The 23,830-nt window shown below is 42.0% G+C and overlaps 1 long non-coding RNA gene across 2 annotated transcripts in view; it reads right to left on the bottom strand.

Annotated features, from left to right (window-relative positions):
* The window catches only part of LOC117197423 (uncharacterized), a 41,586-nt gene that overhangs the window by 13,366 nt on the left and 4,390 nt on the right, over positions 1 to 23,830 (bottom strand). Inside the window, exon 1 of one of the 2 annotated variants that reach the window (XR_007474675.1) lies at positions 537 to 710. The exons of the other annotated variant lie outside the window; for it this stretch is intronic. This is a non-coding gene — a long non-coding RNA (uncharacterized LOC117197423). Of the gene's footprint in view, positions 1 to 536; positions 711 to 23,830 lie in introns of those variants that run through there. 2 annotated transcript variants of the gene reach the window in all.

Below are 23,830 nucleotides of genomic sequence, written 5' to 3'. Positions count from 1 at the left end.
AGAATATACACTTCTGTTGTTTCAGCCACCCAGTCTGTGGCACTTTGCTGTGGCTGCCCCAGCAGACTAATGCAGAAAACCCATCAGCATCTTAATGAGCAGTTTGCTATATGCTGGAACAGCATTAACCATCACTTTAATAGCTTTATTAAAATTTATTCTGGACGTTTATTCATTTTTATTTGCTAGTTTCGTAGTATCCCTGTTTTATAAATACTAACTTTCCTACCTTTACATGTGTTGTTTGCACGTGATTCACACACATCCTCAAGTGGCCAATCTCCGCCATTACAGAGAGACAAACGCTTCCTGTGCATTCTCGGGCTATACCCCTAACCCCTGGCCAGCAGCTTGGAGACTGTGGTGGTTTTGTACGATGTCAGTGTAGCTAAGCTGGAACTATGGATCCCAGAAAACCTGAGCAACATTTGGAAGGCAGAAGTGAGACGGGAGCAGTGTTTGCAGGAAGTCAGAAGGTCCACGTGGGGTCAGGTGCCGCGGCAGCTCCCAGCACAGCGGTGCCTCCGCTGGCTCACCTGGCGATGGAGGGCAGCAGCTCCAAATCCTGGTTAGGTTTGCGTGCAACTCCACAGTGAAGCGCACCAGCTCTTCTGCAGGTCGCCTTCATCACCGAACTTGGAGGACTGGAGGCGTGAGAGACCGAGGTGGGACACACGGGTTCCCATTCATCCATCCACACAGGTTCCAGTTTGTCCCTGCCATCTTCACTTCTCCACTTAGCATCCTTCCCCCACCTCCCCCCCCCCCCGCCTACCCCATGAAGCTTGTCCATCCCGCTGACTCAGGCCCAGGTCTTGACTCAGCATGGACAGATTGCACAGACTGCATAACCAGCTCCCATAATCATGTGTGTTCTAATCCCCACAATATATTCCTTACTTTGCTTAAAGTGGTTTTGCAACTCTGATCAAACTTTAACTGATGCAGAATTTGGAACCAGAGTGAGTGACGCTGTAATAAAAACCTAAAACACGTGCACTGGCTTTGGGACTGGCCTTGAACGTCTGTCGGTGGAGGCTCAAATAAACATGAGGAAAATATTTTTGGAATCTGGAAGGAAGGAGACATTTTTATACAGCGGTGGGAAGTTTAGCAACATTGACATCCATGGTAACTTGGAAAATAGAAACTGTACCGATGAACCATGTGATCTAGCCACAAAATTGTCCAGGCACAGTGTTGACAGTGCCACCTGGCCTCTTCCAACTCCTACATTAAAATGAGAGGGTATAAAGATAAGCTAAAGAACAAACACTTCAATATAAAGGTGACAGGTCTTGCTGAGTTTGAAGATAAAATTGTTTCTCATTCTCAGATGACATGCAAATCTAAAATTAAGAAATGGCTTCTGGATCTGGTTCCAGTCAAGATGGAGTAAGCAGACTCCACGGTCTCTCTTCCACTGATTCCATCTATAAACCCTAGACAGAACACATAAAGCAACTAATGAAGACTGAAAGGAAATAATAGTAGGTAGATTGGGGAGGGAAATCAAAACTCCAAGAAGGTCCAGTAAGATGGTGAGTGTCCTGGGTCTTTTTCCTTCCACATTTCTTGGCATAGATGCAGGACAACCTGGAACTCAGAACTGCTTAAGTTGCACACACAGGAAAAAGTGCAAGAGAAACTCACTCTTTCTGATCAAGGGAAAGGACAGAGAGAGTCACAGTCCTTGAGGGTCTTGGGGAGGGGAAGGGGTGTGAGTCACTGTGGCAGAGGGCAGCCTGTGGCAGACTGGATCACCCGAAGACGGCCACCACAGTATCTCCCTTCCCACATGCTCCTTTGACAATGTGATTTTGTCATCTCCCATCGAGAGGTGGACTCTGCGTCTCTTCCCCTTGAACCTGGGTGGACCTTTGTGACTATCTCAACCAACAGAGTATAGCAGAAGTGATACTTTGTGACTTCTAAGAGTAGATCATAAAAGGCAGTGCAGTTTCCTCCTGGATTTCTCTTTGAATACTTGCTTTTAGAGCCCAGCTGCCATGCCGTCCAGAAGCCCAGATACACGAAGAAGTCACATGTAGTTCTGACTGACGGCTGCAGCTGAAGTCCTAGCTGACAGCCCGCGTTAACCCCAGATTCCAGTACCAGCCCCCACCTGACTGCATCCACATGAGAGACCCCAACTGAGATCCGCCTGCCAAAACCCAGTCAACCCCACAATTTTGAGAGCTAATAGCACTGACTGATTTTTGTTGTTTGATGCCACTGAAGTTGGGGCGGTTTGTTACACAGCAACAGGGAACTAGAACAGGGATCATAAAAACAGCTGTTTTGGTGTCTTGCTCATGAGCTCTCAGACTTTCTCCAGATCTACCATCCTACCTCCCACCTACATCTCAGTCGCTAAAGTTTCCCCACCCTGTTGTTCTCATAGTGTGGTTTGCCCTTCTCATCTTGGTCTTTAGGAAAACCACTGACTAGTCAATCCCTCACTGACTAGGGATCCCCATACCCCAGACGCCGACACTAGGAATACCTCCAAGATCCACCCCCAGTAACCTCAGCCATCAGATGTGGAACCAGCAAAGTAGGAAGTTCCTCACCTGTCACGAGGTGGGAACGATAAGCCTCGATAGATCAGAAGCTCAGCAACCCCTTGTGAATGTGGGGAAGAGTAATGAGTGTAATTATTATAATCAAAGTATCACATTATGGAAATCTAAAGAAATGTTTTAGAGAAATACAGAATAAATAATGACGGAAGAGAGAAAAGGAAGAAAAGATAAAAGAGGAAATTAAAAGAAAATGGGCAAAAAAAAAGAGAAAAATAGATACAGGGTCAGAGAAGTACCGAGGGAAGAGATAAAGATGATTAGGTGAGAAACAAAAACTGAGGAGAAAGCAGGTCAAGTAGAGGCCCTAACACGTGAGAGCTATGCCAAAAATACCTGCTGAAGGGGTGGTGCAAAACATGTACTAGCACTCACTGTATGTAATCTATACTTCATTTAAAAAGTAAACAAGGGACTTCCCTGGTGGTCCAGTGGTTAAGACTCCACGCTTCCAGTGCAGGGGGCACGGGTTCAATCCCTAGTTGGGTAACTAAAATCCCACATGCCTCGTGGCCAAAAAATAAAATAAACAGCAAGAAAAAACTGTACTAACTAGACTGATGCATACTGATCTTACATCTCTGCTGTTAGAACGGTAGCATTCAAGTGAGTTGCTATCTATTAACAATGCAAAATTATGACATTTGGAGATGGGACCTGAAATTTGAGTATATTATTAGAAAAGACGTTATAAGGATGACTCTGCTTTTTATGGTACATACAGAAAGACTGAGAGGATGTATTGAATGCTGGAATTTCGCTTCCTGACCAGCTGTTAGGATGTTAATCATTAAGGAACAAAGCGTACTATACCATTAAATAAAGCATGCTGAAAGAAGACAATAGTCATGATAAATGTAGAAATAAGCAAGAACAAAATAAGCAACAGTGTAGAAGCCAACAGTCCTCCCTTTACAGAGAGACACCAAACCAAAGAAGTATATTCTCTCCTACATGCAGCCTTTGTACAATAAACCATCACTGTATGTGGAGCACAAAGGGAGGTTGTGACCTGCATCTCCAGTTTTGGGTGAGGAGAAATTATCCTACCAATAAGAGACAGATGCCAAGAAGAGAAGACGACTTAATCTAGTTTTACTCCTGGTAGCACCCTGGTTTGAGAGGGCCCGTGACACAGCATTCCAGACAGTGTATTTGGGCACATGGGTTACAGGCGGGGCCAAAACATTGAGTCCCTCATCTCTTGGGGTGGCCACGTGCAGCTCCACACATTTACACAAATACAATTTTCTATCATCATCACTCTCTATATGTGTCCAGTGGGATGAAGAAGGTTGGGAGACTGTTGCGGTTGAAATCGTTCTTGATTTATGAGGACTTCATAGAGGTAACAAGATTCTGTGCATAATCTACCCTGATTCCAACCAGTTAAGGAGAAGGAAAATCCCCTTCAGACTATCTCACTATTCCCTTGGGACTCTCCCTGCCCTCACTAACCCACACTCTGCTCCCAAATTTACAAAGAGAGAAGTAAAGTTGGAGGAGGGTAACTGGGTAAATGTTCAGTTGTCACTGATCAGCTTAGTGACCTTGGGCAAATTACCAAGATCATATAGTGAAATCCCTTCAACGTGTAGATGAGGAAACCTAGACCTAGGTTAAATACTTAGAAATATCAAAGATGTGCCTAGTGGTAGCACCAAGGCAAGAACCCCTATTTTCTCCAGTCCCAGTATGCGGCTGCAGCTGCCCTTGAACCAGACTACTGCCCTACATGCCTCAAGCAAATTAGTCATTTAAATAAAAGAAAAAAGCACCACGTGCACTGTCACTATGGGAGATCAGCAGAGCTGTGATCCAAGGATGCTGGCTTCCACCAGAATGGGACGGTCAAAACGGGCAAAGAGCCTTGGTATGCCCATCACACTTAAAGATCAGGGTTCTGCTTTGCTGATGCAGAAACCCCAGAACTGGTTGCATCATGGGAGGACAGACTCACACCAGCTATACCCAAAGACCTGAAATCTAAAGCAGAATGCTAGTTTCCTACTGTACGCTAGTTTACTACTGTACGCTAAGGGGGAATAGGTCTTTCCAGACTGTTTACTCCAATCTCAGCAGCCCCTTCTCATTTTCCAGGTCCCTTAGAGGCTGCTTGACGAGCATGAAATCAGAGCACAGGGATGCCCAGGCCCCGGAACACCTGATGAAGCATCCCGTGCCATAACAGTGGATTTCAGTGACTGCCAGTTACTTCCTTCTCCCACCCCCTCACCTTCCCCCCACCCTTACTGCCGAATTCCGGCTTGAGAGGGTGGTGTTCAGCCATCCGCCTCCTATTGACAGTCATTCTTTCCTAGATAAAGCAAACACAATTGATTCGTATTCCTCCAGGTTAATAACACCTATTATGTTCAGCCTCAGATAAGTTCGTACAGATGTCCTGATATAAAGCATGGATTAGCTTAGGGCATCTCTATCTCCTTAGGCAATAATTTACTGACTACATTCATTATCTTTTGATACTTCCTCATTGAGGTTAACTTTATCTCAAAGTTGTGTCTTATTGTTACTCCATGTACTAACTACAATATCTGCTACAAGCAATGCCTAGCAACTAGCTAGGGTGTCAACCAAAGAATTCTCGTAGCACATATTATAGCTGTTCATTTCATATTTTCACCCTATGGCACATGGGGCTGATTCTGCTGCATTGAACCACACTTTTCCATAACTTCTCTAGTTATTCTCACCCCCTTTTAGCCCATTTTCCATATCTTTTTTTGTTCTTCTTTTTTAATCTTCCAGCTACTTTTCGTCTCCATACTTATACCAAGGCACACACACACGTATCGGCTGTACTGACAAACAGCCTCGGTTCCTTCTGGAAGGCAGCAAAGATTAAATCCTTACTTTTGGTGCAGAGTGCCACTGCCAATTCTCAGCCCTGAGACCTTGGAGCCTCAGTTTCCTTACCTGCAAAATGATGACAGTCACTTCTGTCACCTGTTTTCTTCACAAGGTTGCTGAGAAATTCAAATAAGATAATGCAGGTAAGAACACTGTGAAAGGCTCAGCAAGCCACACAAAGGTAAGGAAAACATGCAGATAATTTGCAATAAAAATTATTAGGCAGGGGGCTTCCCTGGTAGCGCAGTGGTAGAGAGTCCGCCTGCCGATGCAGGGGACGCGGGTTCGTGCCCCGGTCCGGGAGGATCCCACATGCCGCGGAGCGGCTGGGCCCGTGAGCCATGGCTGCTGAGCCTGCGCATCTGGAGCCTGTGCCCCGCAACGGGAGAGGCCACAACAGTGAGAGGCCCGCGTACCACAAAAAAAAAGAAGAAGAAGAATTAGGCATTCATGTTCATTCATTTAAATGTGGCTTTGCTCCTTTTTTGCATCAATTAAATCAAGAGAAATGTCAGGTATGATTCTTAGGGACCAAGATTATGTTTTTGCTGGGCAAGAGGAATATGCCCTCGAGTGCCTTGGGGATAGAGTTAATTTGGTTTTTCTATGCTTTAGAATTAAAGCCCTATCCGGAATTCTCATGCCTTTTTATCCTTCTAAGCATTTTGATGCTAATGTAGGAAAGTTCAGAAGCGATGACTATTCTAAATATATATTACTTTATTTAATGAGTATCTTCATTAATACTTATGGTTCATCACATGACTGCCTTTTTCAAAAGCAAGAGTAGGTGGATGGCAAGCCAACCCTTGTGCCTGCACACACAAAAAGTTTGGAGACCCAAATAAGTAAATTTAATTAGATATTGCACATGGCATGATTGTGGGATGCAGGCAAATTTACCCTGCCCTACAGCAGGAGGGCTTTGTCCTGGTGTGTAACATTTCAAAGGCCCTTGTTCATGGGAACCATTTCTCCCTTCTGCATAGATGATTTTGCAGCTGCTGTCAGGTGTAGAGATTTCATTTTAAATACTGAATGTTCTCCAGCTCCTGTAATAACCTGCAGCTGTTTGACCACTCCGTGCAAGAGGCTGAATGTTGTGCATTGTCTCTGGAGCTGCTTCAGACCAAAGCAAAATATTTTCCACTTCCAAGAATCAGTGAAGGGCCACCTATCAGTGGAATTTAAAATATTTCTCCAATTAAGCTCCAGACCTACAGAGTCAGTTTTGAATGTGAGAAGAAAGGGACAGCAAGTCAGCAGAGTTGCTCCAAAAAGAACTGTTCTTGAGATGACAGAGTTGTCTGTTTGGAGCAGCCTTCGGCCCTCTTTCTGAATAAGGAAACACCTGCGTGCAGCAGGGGTGCAAAGCCCTCATTCCCTCCAGGCAAAATGAGAGAGAAAAGTCTGTGGATTTTTCAGTGCTGTAATCTAACGGTCAAGAAGTGAGTGCCTAACTAACAAGCAGCGCATATAGTGTACAGACAATACATGTTAGTTGAATGAATTAAGTAGTGAACACCATAATTATAATAATATTTTAACATTGCAAAACTCCATCAGTCTGAGTTCGAGTTTTTTCCTTAAAATTCTAAAAATACATGCTTGTGAGGTTGTAGCACCGCTCCAGGAGGGGCACCCACAGATGGGTGAAGGGAGAAGGTGCATATCCGCCTGGCAAGCCAGATCAGTGGACCCGAACCTGGCTTGGCACTTAACGGGATCAGAGAGATCCTGGCAGATTTCACTTATATCCCACGTCCTTTTCTATCTGGGCATTTCAGGAGCAGACATTAGACGCTGGTTTACTGCTTGGCTATTACTTTTTTTTCTTTTTAGATTGTTCAGGATTGACCACACTAGAGTTGGTCATATTCCAAATACTTGCACCAAGTATCTGTAACAATAAGTGCAAACCTAATGGTATTTAGTTGTGTTCTGGAGGAATTTTGGGTAATGATTATAGATTCTAGAATTAGGAAAAGAAATAATGGGTGTGATTATCATTTCCTTCTGTTATCTATTCAACCCCTCTGTCTTGCTTTTCTTTCCGTCATAAAAATAGAATAGAAACAAAATGTCAAGGTTTTGTTTTTGCCACTGGATTGTCATATGTATTCATTTAATTTTTCTCCACAGAAACAAGATGTACTTGACTGAGGGGACATTTAGGGCCTAGAATACAAGGTTGCACAATAGGGTTTGGTGCACAGAGTTGCTGAAGCTGACCCCTTCTCTGTCCTTGTCCCAAACCTGAGGACCTTACTCGGAAGAGACTCTGGGATTTGTCATATTGTAATGTCCACAGGAAACAAGCTGTGGGTCTGAGAAAGCCAACCATGCTGGGGTTTCTCATGTGAATGCTGGATAGTATTCATCTGTGTTCCCTTATAGGGACACAGTAGTACTGAAGCCTGCAGAGTTGGACACCAGGATCCCAAGAGCAAATGTCTTTTAACTCAGAGCTGTGACTCAGGGGCCTCAGTAGAGGGTCTTCATCTTAACTGTGTTTGCCCAAGAACTGAAGGGCCCTTTACAATAGAGTCCTTCAACCACGAAGGGAATGACAGTTTGGGATCCTTGTAAGATACACTAAGAGGATACAGGAAAGAAGGAGGGCAATGGAGAGGAGAAAGGGAACATTCCTTCATTTACGCCCCTGCATTGTACCTAACCTCACAGCCTCACCAAAGTCACGGGCCACAGCTTCCGGCAGCAAAGCTGCGGGATCCAGGAGTCTCCGGGGACAACTCCTGATGAATGGTTATGCTGAATTGTTGATCCAACCTGGAGCAACTTGCCTTTCCTTCCCTCTACACCTCTGACGTCTCTGAGCTTCTTTCCAGTGAGATCACTAGTTTGAGGGCAGTGCAAATGAAACCTAACCACACTGCTGTGCCTCTTTTTATTACAAACTTTTTCCTCCCAACAATTTTTAGGGTGCGGTGCGTAAATGTACACGCGAACTTTTTTTTTGTCGGAACTGAGAAAGACGATGAAGCATTAGGGATGGCCTAGGTTTGGATATGCAATAGCAGCAGATCCTTCCACTTAACCTCATGCAAAAAAAAAAAAAAAAAAGAGAGAGAGATTCTGTGTATTCCAGCCTCTGTCACCCTGGCAGCACCTCCTTCAGGTCACTCCTGTGAGCTCGGACTTATGACCAGTTTTCAAAGACCGTCCCTGCGCGGAACTGAGAGGCTAAGGTACAGTTTTCAAATGTGGAGTTTCCTCTTCAGGACCTCCCGACTCATTTGTGTCCCAGCCCATTTGGGGGAGGACGGAGAGAGTCACTTGCTAAAAGGCTGAGTGCCCACAGCTGGCCGCGCTGAGCTGTTTCTGAAGCTCAGAGCAGCTATGACTCATCCCTCCCACAGTCCGTTAACTTCTCACTCCTCTTACGAGACCAGCTACCCTTCTCACTCTGACTCCTACAAACCCACCTATTTTCAAATTTGCTCAATAACCGTGACATTCAAACCCAACCTGCTCCTTGCACAGGATGCTGAGAAAACACAGAGGGGAAGTCAAGGGTCTGCAGTAAATACTAATGACCATAAGGTGAGGACTATTTTCTTGGACTCTGGGTGGTAAGAAATAGATGCTAGGAAGAGACTCCAGCACGTTTTAGGACATGTGCCCTCTTGCCCAATCAAGTTAAAGGAATTCAGTCATCCTAAATGGTGATTTTCAGGAAGTCACACCAGATTTTAATTGAATTCACAGGCTCCTGCATGATTACGAACATAATACTTTGGGTACCCAAACAGGATTGAGCTGGTAACAATAGAGGTAAAATGATTTTCTGCCTTAAAGTAGTAATGCTCAAAGTTATTCTCTCTGTGACACTTTCAGGCCCTGTTGCCAAAGTCACAAAAGTTAAAAAAAAAAAAAAAAAAAAACAACTTTTTTTTTCAGAGAAGGTTCAGGTCTTTCCTCCATGGCTCCAGGTGCCAAGGCGATTAAAAAATGCAACAGGGGCTTCCCTGGTGGCACAGTGGTTGAGAATCTGCCTGCCAATGCAGGGGACGCGGGTTCGAGCCCTGGTCTGGGAAGATCCCACATGCCGCGGAGCAACTGGGCCCGTGAGCCGCAACTACTGAGCCTGCGCGTCTGGAGCCTGTGCTCCGCAACAAGAGAGGCCGCGACAGTGAGAGGCCCGCGCACCGCGATGAAGGGTGGCCCCCGCTCGCCGCAACTAGAGAAAGCCCTCGCACAGAAACGAAGACCCAACACAGCCAAAAGTAAATAAATAAATAAATAAATAAATAAAAGTATCAGGATGAACTTATTAAAAACAAACCAACAAACAAAAAACCACACTCTAAATGAAAAACATCTCTCTGTATTGCTATGGAGTGGTTCCAGAATACAGTGTGAACAAAGCAAGGTGGAGCTATCTTTATACATGTTTTTAAATAGAAGGATAAACCACAAGTAAATTTGAAAAAATAATTCCCTAGATTGAGGGAACCAGTTAGAGGTGAAGGGTAGAAACTAGATTTCTCTGAAAAAAACTTTGTTCTGTAGATTTTACTTTGGAAGCATGATTATAAAACAAAATTGAATAAAAGAGAAAAAGGCAAAACTCTTAGAATAAAAACAATAGGCTCACAAAATCATACAGATGAGCAAACTTTCTAAGCAAATACAGTGCTTTGTATTTGCTTAGGAAAATAAACAAGTGTTTGTTCATTTGGACCTTCTTAAAAGAAGTACTGTGGCTTAAGCTGGCAAACTAGTTTTTCTCTGGGATCCATAGACTAGAGATGGGAATATAAACCCTAAATCTTAAAGAGAACATTCTGTAATGAGAAATGCCTATTTGCTCACTCTTTTCCTATGTAAAATTTTTAAATTTCCATTTTTCATAAAGAAAGTAAATCTAACTGAATCATTCCTCTGCTGAAAACCCTTCAAGGACTCCCCACTGCTTACCTGAACAAGCATGGTACACATTCCCTCAGGGGTATCTGAGATGATTTTCAGTGATCCAAGGATAAATATTTTCTAAGTTTTTAACTGTAATGCATTTATTGTAAAGTGTATTAGAAAAATAAAACTGGTATAACAAAACTGTGATTTCGGGGATATTACTGCTTAGGCCAAGGTTAAGTAAAAATGAACTGATTTTAGTATTAAATAATATTATAGAGACAACACGGATACGGCAAAAATTTAAAGAGAGTGGGGAAAAAAGCTGTTTTGGAAACAATGGCTGACAAGATGGAGTTCAAGTTTTTCCACATGGCACACACGGTGCTTACCTCTCCAACCTCATTTCTTGCCACCTCTTGCTTAGCATTTTATGCTTCAGCAACAAACACCAAATACCACTGGTTTTCCACTCTCCCATCGGTGTCTTGGGTTCCTAAGCCCACCTTTTTCTACTCACCTACCTTCTGAACTCCAAATTATCCTTTAAAACAGCTTTCAGGCAGACCATACACCTGTACTTCTGCTCTAACTGCACTTGCCCACAATATCTGGGAATGATCTCTTTGTGTGTTTTTAACCCACAGGACTTTGAGCTCTCAGGGCAAGGACTGTCTTATTTAGCTTTGTATCGCCAGTGGTAACACAGTAATTATTAACTCAATAATTTCTTGCGTAAAACCTAGAGTCGGTATGGAATAAGTTTAGTCATAAAATGGTAGTGCTTTTATTGAAATCTCTTCTATGTGCAAGGCACGGTAATGGACAATTGGAATCAAAGAAGAATGAGAATAAACCGTTCAGGGAGGTTATAATGATCTCATTTAAGCCTCAGAATGATTTTATGGGTTAGGAATTATTCTCTATCTTACAGATGAGAAATCTGAAGCTGAGTGGCAGCAATATAGCATAATGGCTAAAGGATTGATTTCTGCCGTTAGAAAGCCTGCGTTCAAATCCATTTAATAGCTCTGAATGGGTTACTCAACCCCTGTAAATCTTCGTTTCCTCTTCCATAAACGGGAATACTGATAACAATACCTATCTCTTAGTGTTGTTTTCAGGATTAAATGAGATAAGGTTGATAAGGCCACTTCAACAGTGCCTGGCACATAGTATTTATTAAATCTGCATATATATATCACATTTATTAAAATATATATCACAATAAGTATAATATAATAAATAAAAAAGACTATTGTGCTGCTTCAAGGTCTGCCTCAGAAACAGAAGACAGGGCTTTCCTGGTGGCGCAGTGGTTGAGAGTCCGCCTGCCAATGCAGGGGACGCAGGTTCGTGCCCCGGTCTGGGAGGATCCCACATGCCGCGTAGCGGCTGGGCCCGTGAGCCATGGCCGCTGAGCCTGCACGTCCGGAGCCTGTGCTCCGCAACGGGAGAGGCCACAGCAGTGAGAGGCCCGCGCACCGCAAAACAAAACAAAACAAAACAGAACACATAAGTAAATTATATCCAAAAATAATTTAAAAGCAACTTAAAACTTTATATCATCTTTTGAAAATGCCATAGAAATTTTCCTTTATAATACAAAACAAAATGTCTATAACATCCTCCTCATCCAGCAAAAAAGCCCTACTGATCACAGCATTCAACTACACCCAATCTTTTTTTTTCCATGTCTCAACCCCGTCCCCCCAAAACAGAACAAATCTCTCTCTTCAAACACACCCTATGCTGGCTCTTTTACTTTTTGCCCATCTCATTTCATCTCCCAAACCCTTTATCTTCTTTCCTCAAGTAACTTTCTACTTGTTCATTGTAAATCAATTTTGCTGTGAACCTAAAACTGCTCTAAAAAATAAACTCAGTATTTTAAAAACATCTTCAGAGCCTTCTTGGTGTATATGCTACATCACAACTCTTCAGCACAGTCTGGACAAAACCGACTATATTTTTCATCAGAGTAATAATGAAATTATAACAGCTAGTATTTTTTGAACGTTTCTTATATGACAACCAGTGTTGTAAGTACTTCACATATATTATCTCATTTAGTCCAGACCACCCCATCCCCACGCCACCAGCCATTAACTTCACTCTGATCTGTTGAGTAAGGCAAAGATACCAAGATGGCAAAGACAGACTTATCCTCAGCGGGCAGGACCTTATAAATATGTTACCTCTTCTTTCCATGTCTCATTAAGTTCACCTCCCCAAATCACATACTTAGTAATGGAAGAGGTAACATTTCTCTCTGACCCAAAAACCCACAGTTTTCGCAAACTCCATGAGGATAAAAGACGAAATTATTCAAAGCAGAGCTGTCTCAAACTATAGTGTTGAAGAACAGATCAGTGGCTGCCAGAGGTGAGTGTGAGTACAGAGATACAGCACAGGGAATTTTATGTGATCGTAGAATTGTTCTGTATGCTGACTGTGCAGCTGGTTACATGAATTTATATGTGTTAACATTCATACAAAGTCCATTTACCTGGAGGATGATTGTTTTTCAAAGCAAAGCTGTTTCGACACTTAGAAATTTTCTCCTATACAATGTGGATAAAATTGAAATCGATTCCAAAATTAAAAAGTAAAAAAATCTAAGCTGTCTTTCTGTTCTTCCTCTAGCAGAGCTGTACCCAAGGGTCAGCCCTTGGTAAAGCTGTGACTAAGCAAAGGCTCCTCTTACCCTCCTCCTCCCTTTCCGAGCATCTGCCTTCCTCTCCCGATTCCCCACACCCCCCCAAACCACAAGCAGGGAACCCATGGGTTCATGCTGCCCTCCCCACAAATGCACAGGCTTTGCTGTGTGCAACATCCAGGCCCACTGCCCTTGAGCCCCTGCACTGGGGAGCTCCCCCATTCCACAACTGTTTATCAGAGCTCATTTCCTTCACATGAGGTTCCGCTCTCAGCTAACTGCCAGAGCAGGAAGGATCCAGTAACCCCATCTCACCAGTGGAGGTGTCAACAACCAAGAATGACTGAATGGGATAGAAGTATCAGTCGGGAGGAGACAGATCACAGGGAAATCTTGGGCAGAGAAGCTTTCAGAACATCATTCAACTCATTCTTTGCAGTATGAGAGGCCTGCCCAGTCCGGCCTCAAAATATACACAAGCCATCTCAGAAAGACGTCATTCCTCAGAAGCCTTCAGAATCGTAGGAGAGGCTGCATGTGTGTTGGGGGGCAGACTCTCTGTACTTTCTGCCCAATTTTGCTGTGACCCTAAAACTGCTTTAAAAAATAAAGTCTACTTAAAAGAGGTCTTCAGGGCTTCCCTGGTGGCGCAGTTGTTGAGAGTCTGCCTGCCGATGCAGGGGATGCAGGTTCGTGCCCTGGTCCTGGAAGATCCCACATGCCGCGGAGCGGCTGGGCCCGTGAGCCATGGCCGCTGAGCCTGTGCGTCTGGAGCCTGTGCTCCGCAAGAGGAGAGGCCATAACAGTGAGAGGCCCGCGTACAGCAAAAAAAAAAAAAAAAAAAAAAAAAAGGAGGTCTTCAGGGACTTCCCTGGTGGTGCAGTGGTTAAGAATCCGCCTGCCAGTGTAGGGGACACAGGTTCGATTCCTGGTCCAGGAAGATCCCACACGCACGGAGCAACTAAGCCCGTGCGCCACAACTACTGAGCCTGCTCTCTAGAGCCCGCGAGCCACAACTACTGAGCCCACGTGCCACAACTACTGAAGCCCGTGCACCTAGTGCCGGTGCTCTGCAACAAGAGAAGACACCGCAATGAGAAGCCCGCGCACTGCAACGAAGAGTAGCCCCCACTCACCGCAACTAGAAAAAGCCCGCACGCAGCAACGAAGACCCAATGCAGCCCAAAATAAATAAATAAGTAAATAAATTTTAAAAAATAAAAAAATAAAAGAGGTCTTCAGAGCCTTCTCAGGATATATGCTACATTACAATTCTTCAAAACTGACTATATTATTCATTAAAACGATAGTAACAAATATTATACTATAGATAGTATTTATATATTATATTTAATAATTTTAGTATTATAATATATTTATAAATTATATTTAATAATATATAGTATTATAAATAATAAAATAATAACCGCTAGTATTTTTTGAACACTTGTGACAAGCACTGTTCTAAGTGTCCCCTATGTGTTGCCTTATTTCGTTCTCTAACGATCCTAACAGGTAGATAGTATTATTATCTCAGTTTAACAGGTGAAGAAATTGAGGCAAAAGCGGTTAAAGCAATTTCTTGTGATTGACATGGAGATGTTGCACCCAGATGTCCGGTCTTGCTGCCCACCTGTGGGAAGCAGAGTGGTCAGCCTTCTGCTATCAGCTCCTTCAGAGTCGGCCGCAGGTGCAGAGCACCCCTGGCCTGCAGTCCTCCCCCTCTGGGGCAGCACACACCAAACTTCTGCACAAGTTCCCTGTAAAAAAGGCCTGGCCATTTCAGCCCAGTGCAGGATACTGACAGTCGGGGTTGGCTGAGGCTGTGTCAGACCTGCATCTCACTTCCATCCCTTCCTCCAGCCAGTCCTGCTCTTGCCTTGCCTTCCTAAGTCCTGATCCTTCATAAACATCCTGCACCCCAAACTCTGTCTCGGGATAGGCTTCCGGAGGACACAACCTACAGCACTCACCAGGGGTCACGCAGCTGCTAAGTGGTGATGTCATTTGGCATTTTAATGAGCTTAAGCTCTGTGAAACGCTGCTTCCAAATATAAAAACAAATACAGGACACTCTGATAGTAATTTAGCAAGGGCTGAAACCATTACTTGGAATATCTGAAACTGTCTTTAATTTTTTTATATCTGCTTTATTGAGTTAAATTAACATATCATAAAAATTCACCCCTCTCAAGTATACATACAATTCACTTTTCAGTATATTCCCAAAGCCGTGCAACCATCGCTACTATCTAATTCCAGAACATTTCATCACCTCAAAAAGAAAGTCTGTACCCTTGAGCAGTCACTCCCCATTTGTCTTCAATTTTGGTCTTCCTGAACAATAATTAAACTATTCATCTGTTTGTGCCAGTTATGAAATTTATCTACCATCATCCAAGGTACAAACTTTCCTAATTTCACTCTTTTAAAGTACCAAAGACATAAACATGTTCAAATTCTTGTTTGGTAATCTCATTCTTTGGAATTTATTCTTTTGAAAAAAATTACAAAAGATGGGGGGAAAATCAGTTTGCATAGTTTATAAAACTGAAAAACTGGGGAAAACTTTTGTTCATCAAGGGGATTTGGTTAATTAAATCACAGCACATTAACAAAGTGGAATATTATGTATCCATTAAAGACTAAAGAGCAACAAGAGAAATGCCTGGTATAACATTAACCATAAAAGCAGAATATAACATTGCATCTACAACTATGTGAAATATGTACACATGGATAAGGATCGAAAGGAAATGGAGAAAGATGAAAACAGTTGCTGAGGCAGGATGTTGAAAATGAATTATTTTCATTCATCTGAGTTCCTTTATTATTGTCAAAAGGTGGTCCCTGCAATGAATAAGAATCGGAGGGAAATTCCATATAATCTACTCTTGCCAGTGAAACTTCTCATTCGGAAGGGGAGGTAAGTACAGCATACAATTCTTGTTAAGAGCAAGGATTTTGGGGTCATACGGACTTGGATTTTAATTCTGGCTCTGATACTTCGGAGATGTGACCTCAGGCAATAATCTAACCTCTGTAAGACTCATTTTCCACAACTATTAACAGGGGCTCATGGCACATCTGCCCCATAGGGCTGGTGCGAAGATGCAGTGAGATAGTCGTTTCGTGTCTAGCACCACTTTGGGAGCTCCTGCTAGTTTTGCTGCAATGGTTCTGGGAGTGACGGTGATGGTACCGACAAGGGGACAGGAGAACAGAGGTTTTGGTTTATGAAAATATTACTAACACTGAAAAACTTGAATTGCAGTAAAATTTTACACTGAATACACAGGCAGAGGACTTTCTATTCTCTCTATCAATGGATTACTCCAATTCAGACCAAATGAGCATTGCTTCAAAGGAGAGCTGGAGTTGCCGGCATTATTATCCCTTCTCAGCTGGAGACACCCAGAAATCTGTACCAACAAGATGCTCATTTGTGTCCTGGTTGAAAACATCATCAAAGAAAATCAATTACTGCGGAATTTGTGTGACTCATTTTATTAATGAATACAGTGCCTACTAACTGTTCTCATTGTTGTAATTGTTGATATTATCATTACTAACAAAGAGCCAGTGTGGGCATCAGGCAAGCCTCACTCTTGCCTTTGTCTTTACTCCCTTTGTGGATGAGCTGTCCTCTTCCCCAAGGCCCATGCCTCCTTCGCGCACAGGATACCAGCCCAGACTTTCCTGCCCACTCAAGGACTCTGTCAGTTCCTCTTACTTTTGCGTCTGTGTGTCCTCTCCCCTCATCAGAATATAAACATGCTATAGCATAGCCCAACTTAATAAAAAACCAAAATCCATGCTTGATCCCATATCCCCTTCTAAGTACGCCGCATTTCTCGATTCCCCTTTACCCCCAAACTCCCTGAAAGAGAATAGCAGAATCCTGAAAATTACTGAAGCTATAATTGGCACACAGTAAACTGTATGTATTTCATATGTACGATAATGTACAGTGGGCATATGTATATACCCATGAAACGCTCACCACATTCAAGATAGTGAACATATCACCCTTGAAAGTTGCCTCATACCCCTTGGAAATCCCTTCCCTCCCACCCCTTACTCCCGGCAACCACTGATTTCATTCTGTCACTATGTATTCATTTGCGTTTCCCAGAATTCTTATAAATGAAATCATACAATATGTGCTCCTTTTTTTTGGTCTGTCTTCTTTCACATAGCTTAATACTTGTGAGATTCATCCATGTTGCAACATGTACAAATGTTTCATTCCTTTTTATTGCTGAGTATTATTTATTTATACCACAGTTTATCCGTTTACCTGTTGATGGACGCTTGGGTTACTTCCAGTTTAGGGCTATTACAAATAAAGCTACCATAAACATTCATGTACAAATCTTTGTACAGAGATATGCTTTCATCTGTCCTGGGTAAATACCTAGATGGAATGGCTGGCTCATTTCAAAACAAATGCAAAATTGTTTCCAGGTTGTTTGTACAATTTTACATCCCCACCAGCAGTGTAGGAGAGTTCCAGACCCTTCACATCCTAATCAACACTTGGGATGTTATCAGATTTTTTTTTTTTTACCATTCCAATAGTTGTGGTTTCTCATTGTGGTTTTAATTTGCATGTTCCTACTGACGAATGAAGTTGAGCATCTTTTCATGTGCTTGTTTGCCATCCAGAAACTTTTTTTGGTGAAGCGTCTGTTCAAATCTTTGCCCATTTTTTATTGAGTTGGTTTCTTTTTGTTGAGTTTTGAGAGTTTTTTTTTTAATATCCTGGATATATACCCTTTCTTGGACATAATTTACAAATATTTTATCGCAGTCTTTTCATTCTCTTGACAGTGTCTTTTGAAGAGCAGAAATTTAAATTTTGATAAGTACAATTTATAATATTTTTATGCATTGTACTTTAGGTGTTGTATTTAAGAAATCTGTGCCAAATTCAATGTCATAAATGTTTTATCCTATGTTTTCGTCTAGAAATTTCATAGTTTTAGGTTTCATATTTGTCTATAATCCGTTTGAGTTAATTTTTGTATATTGTGTGAGGTATATGGATTGAAGTCTTTCTCTTTTCTTTTCTTTTTTTTTTTTGGTATCTAATTGTTCCAGCACCACTGGCTGGAAAAACCATCCTTTCTTCACAGAATTCCCTTTGCACCTTTGTTGAAAATTCAATTGTTCATATGTCTGTGGCAATACTTCTGGTATCTTCATTCTGCTCCACTGATCTATTTGTCTCTGTCTATGACAATATTACACTGTCCTGATTACTGTACCTTTATAATAAACCTTGAAATCAAGTAGCGTTAGGCCTCCAACTTCATTCTTCTTTATAAAAGTTGTTTTGATTGTTTTAGGTCCTTTCATTTCCACATGAATTTTAGAACCAATTTTTCAATTTCTACAAAAAATCCTGTTGAGATTGTAATCTGGATTGTGTTAAATCTATAGACCAATTTGAGGAGATTAACATCTTAACGATATTGAGTCATATATATGTATGCCATTGAATAAGGATCCTCCACACACTTAGGTCTTCCTCTCAGCAATGTCTTATAGTTTTCAGTGTACAGATATTCCACATCTTTTTCAGATTTATCCCAAAATATTTTATATTTTTGATGCTATTATAAATGGAATTGTTATTTTTAAATTTCAATTTCTGATTGTTCATTGTTTATATATGTAAACAAAATTGGTTTCTGTGTATTGGTCTTGTATCCTGCAACCTTTCTAACTTCAGTAGTTCTAGTAACTTTTTTGTAGATTCCAAGAGATTTTCTACATAGACCAAGGGTTGCAAACTATGGCCCATGGGCCACATGTGGTCTGATGCTTGTTTTTTAAGTGAAGTTTTACTGAAATACAGACATGCTCATTTGGTTATATATTGTCTACGGCTGCTTTGGCACTACAATGGCAAAGGTGAGTAGTGCAACAGAGATAATACAGTTAAGCATGTCACATGCAAATAAAGACAGTTTTGTTTCTACAACCTTCAGTACAATGCTGAATATGACAAAAAGCGTTCCTGTAAGTATTCTTGAGCTTTGTCCTGCGATGTTAAGATACTTGGAAATGATTTGATCTTTTTGGATCTTGCCTTTAAGATCTTGTTCTTGTCAGGCAAGAGCACAGAAATGTTCCAACTATGGCTAATTAGTCTCATCACTGAGGCAAAAGCTTCTGGGTACAGTACCAAATGCCATGTGAATCTTGCTGTTTTCCACTGTGGATAGAGGAAAAAGGCACTGTTACCAATACTGTGTGAGCACCAGACACTGTTTCTGCTGATCATTTTAGAGGGACCATATTCGGATGAGTATTCGGATAAAAAATCAAGAGGGACCCTCTGCAGATCTTTGAAATTCTCTCTCAGTGCTCTCTTCTCTCCAGTACTCTGTCTTGTGACCTCCAGCCACCTTGGTCTCCCTAGACTCTCAGCTCTATCTCCTCAACTCATGGAGTCCACCAGGCTCTGTCCCCCTCCCTGTGCTGAGACCTGAAAACTCTCTTAAGGTAGTAAGCTGTAGCAGTCATATGTCTCACTCATTTATTTTCTTGCCTCTCAGGCATCATTGCCTTTTGTTGCCTGTTGCCCAAAGTCTTTCAAACCACTCTTTCATATATTTTGTCCATTTTTAAATTGTTTCGTGCAAGAAAGTAAAAATGGTCCCTGTTATTCCATCTTGGCTAGAAGTGAAAGTCTCCCTTCCTGCTACTTTTGTTCATGAAAATGTCTGTAAGTAAAACAAATTAAGAAAAAAAGGAGGGGGGGAAGAGAGACTCCTTGAAAGAGTCTTCCATTTCCACTTCATTCCTTCCCGTTCTTTCTCAAACTCACTCCAATCTCTTGTCCCCAGCACTGCTGAATCAAGTTCTTCGGTGAACTCCAACACACGACTCTCAGTCCTCATTTTACTCACGCTCACAGTTTGTGACACAATTAATCACTTCCTCCATCTTTTTCCCCTTCACATCCAAGATACCACACACACACTCTCCTGGTTTTGCAGCTATCTGCATCTCTTTTATTGGACCTTCTTCCTTTTTCCAACCTCTCAAAGTTGGGGTACCCTGCAATCCATCTTCAGAACTCTTCTTTTCTCTATTCATACTCCTTCCTTTAATCACTTCATTCAGTCCCAAGATATCGAATACTATCTGCACACTCACTTATATTACCGCTCTGATCTCTTCCAGAATTATACACATATAATTTTTTACTTGACAGTTCTATAAGGACTTCTTTTTTTTCTTTTTGCGGTACACGGGCCTCTCACTGTTGTGGCCTCTCCCATTGTGGAGCACAGGCTCTGGACGCGCAGGCTCAGTGGCCATGGCTCACGGGCCCAGCCGCTCCGTGGCATGTGGGATCTTCCCGGACCGGGGCACGAACCCGTGTCCCCTGCATTGGCAGGCGGACTCTCAACCACTGCACCACCAGGGAAGCCCTATGAGGATTTCTAATAGGCATCTCAGACTTGCATGTAAAAAGCAAAGTCTTGATTTTTTGTCCTCTAACCTGCTCTCTTTCATGAGGGTTCCCCATATCAGTAAATGGCAACAGTGTCCACTCAGTTGCCTACATCAAAACCTTTAATCGCCCCCAGTTCCTCTCTTTCTCTCACACCACAATCCATCTACAAACCCAGAGAGTCATATCTTCAAACTCTAACCACTTATCAATTCTACAGCTAACACCCCGCTCCAAGCCAATATCATCCTTCACCTGGACTACTAAAAATAACCTCTTAACTGGTTTCTCTACAATATGTTCTCCATATAAACAGCTGTAGTGTTACTTTTAAAGCATAAGTCATCCTAGTTGGCTTTTTTACAGAAATTGATGAGGTGATCATAAAATACATGTGGAATTTCAAGGGACTCAAAATAGCCAAAAAAATATTGAAAAAGAAGAACAAAGTTGGAAGGCTCATATGTCCCAATTTCAAAATATACTACAAAACTACAGTTTTCAAGACTGTGTGGCACTGGCATAAGGATAATACATAGCTCAATGGAAGAGAATAAGAATCCAGAAATAAACCCACACATCGATGATCAATTGACTTTTGACAAGGGTGCTAAGATAATTCAATTAGAGAAATATTCTTTTTATTTTTTTTATTTTTTATTTTTTGTGGTACGCGGGCCTCTCACTGTTGTGGCCTCTCCTGTTGCGGCGCACAGGCTCCGGACGCGCAGGCTCAGTGGCCATGGCTCACAGGCCTAGCTGCTCCGCAGCATGTGGGATCTTCCCGGACTGGGGCATGAACCCATGTCCCCAGCATTGGCAGCCAGACTTTCAACCACTGTGCCACCAGGGAAGCCCCTATTTTTATTTTTTGGCCATGCCGTGTGGCTTGTGGGGTCTTAGTTCCCCGATCAGAGATTGAACCTGGACCCACGGCAGTGAAAGTGCCGAGTCCAACCCACTGGACTGCCAGGGAATTCCCAGAAATAGTTTTTTAAATAAATGATGCTGGGACAACTGGATATCTATGTGCAAAAGAATGTATTTGGGCCCTACCTCACACTATTTACAAAAATTACTTCAAAATGGATCAAAGATCTAAATATGAAAGCTAAAACTATAAAACTCTTAGAAAGAAACGTAGATATAAATCTTCATGTCCCTGGGTTAGACAATGGTTTCTTGGGTAGGAAACCAAAAGCACAAGCAATCAAAGAAAAAATAAATAACTTGGACTTAACAAAATTAAAAACTTGCTTCAATATATACTACCAAGGCAGTGAAAAGACAACCTACAGAATGGGGAGAAAAAACCTGCAGATCACATGTCTGACAAGGGTCTATTATTGAGAATATATAAAGGACAAAACTTAACAATAAAAAGACATAATCCAATTAAAAAATGGGCAAAACATTTGAATAGACGTTTCTCCAAAGAAGATAAACAAATGACCAATAAGCATATGAAAAGAAGCGCAACTTCATTTTTCATACTTATTAGGGAAATGCAAAGCAAACCATAATAGGATACCATTTAACACACACTAGATGACTATAATCAAAAGAAAGAAAATAATAAGTGTTGGTGAGGATGAGAACCCTCACACAGCTGCCATGGAAAACAGTCTGGCAGCTCCTTAAGACGTTAAGTATGGAGTCACCGCATGATCCAACAATTCCACCCCTAGTTATATTATCCAGGAGAAGTGAAAACACACAGCCACACAAAAACTTATACCCTAATGCTCATAGCAACTTTATTCATAATTGCCAAAAAGTGGAAACAACCCAAATATCCATCACTGGATAAATGAAATGTGGTATATCCATATAATAGAATACTATTCAGCTGTAAAAGGGAATGAAATACTGATACATGCTACGACATGAGTGAACCTTGAAAACATGCTAAGAGAAAGAAGCCAGACACAAAACACCACATGTTATACGATTCCTTTGTGAAATGTCCAGAATCAGTAAATCCATAGAGACAGGAAGTAGGTTAGGGGTTTCGAGGGCATGGGGGAGGAGAATGGGGAGTGACTGCTCGCCGGCACTGCTAAGAGGTTTCTCTGAGGGATGACAAAAGGTTCTGGAATAATATAGTGGCGGAGGTTGCATAATCACGTGACTGTATGAAAACCACTGAATCATACACTTTAAAAGGGTAGGTTTTACAGTATATGAAATACATCTCAACAAAAGTAAAATACGGAATATAAGCCACATCTTGTTACTCTCCTGCACAAAACTCTCCAATGGCTTCCCATCACACTTAAAATAAAATCCAAAGTCCTTCCTTAGACTATAAGACTCTATATGATCTGGCCCTTGGTTTCCTCTGCAGTGTCTTCACCCAGCACTCTTGCCATCTCTCATGGGTGCCAGTCACTCTGCCCTCCCTGCTGTTGCACGGCTCCCTCCAGCTTCAGGCCTTTGGATTTGCTATGTCCTTCTCTGGAACGTTCTTCTCCAAGATGTTTGTGTGGCTCATTTCCTCACTTTATTCTGGAACCCGACACTTTCTCTAAAAGACCTTCCCTAGGCATCCTATCAAAAATAACAGTCCCATCATTTTCTAATCCTTTACCATTGCCTGTCATTATATAATCTGTAAATGTGTTTATTGTATGTCTCTCCCTAGAATGTAAACTTTATGAGGGAAGGGACTTTTCTTGTGTCCTGTTCACTGTTATATTCCCATACCTATTATCTTTGCCCGGGACCTAATAGGGGTCCAGTATTTATTTATCAAGTTAAATAATGAAGAGGATAATCTATCTAGCTGGGTAAAAAGTACTTTAAATTTAAACAATTACTTGTCTTCTTTTTAAGGAAGTATAATTCATATCAGCTAGAAAGTAAGACTCGTATCCACTTAAAATAAATGATAGAGAAGGGAGAAAAGACTCCAAATTTTGAAACTCTTGTCAGTACTGAGGGGCAGATGAACCTTGGCGAGCAGGACACGTTAATATGATTTTTGGATATACAAACATAAAGTCCAAAGCTGAGGTGGGCATGTAAGGCTAAACTGCCCTGTATGCTAAAGACGAAAATTTTAATTTCCTTGGAGAGCCTAAATGAAAAGAGGCCCAAGAAGTAAAACCTTGGACTCCATGTGAGTTGGAAAGGTGAGGGGAACCACACACATGAAAGGAAGCAAGAGTTCGAAAAAAAGATGTCTGGTGAAAATCTGGCAAGATAAAACAAAGGGTCCTTCCATGGAGGCTGAGATAGTGAGTCAGGTAAGAACAAACATTCAGAGCCAGAGTGTCCCTGGAAAGTGGAGGGAACCATGGGAACTCAATCCCAATTTCACTCAAAAAGTGACCACAACTGTCATATCTCAGGAATGAAAAGAACAAG

This window comes from Orcinus orca, chromosome 21, assembly GCF_937001465.1.
Source record: "Orcinus orca chromosome 21, mOrcOrc1.1, whole genome shotgun sequence".
Classification (NCBI taxonomy): Eukaryota; Metazoa; Chordata; class Mammalia; order Artiodactyla; family Delphinidae; genus Orcinus; species Orcinus orca.
This window is presented reverse-complemented; position numbering and strand designations above follow the sequence as displayed.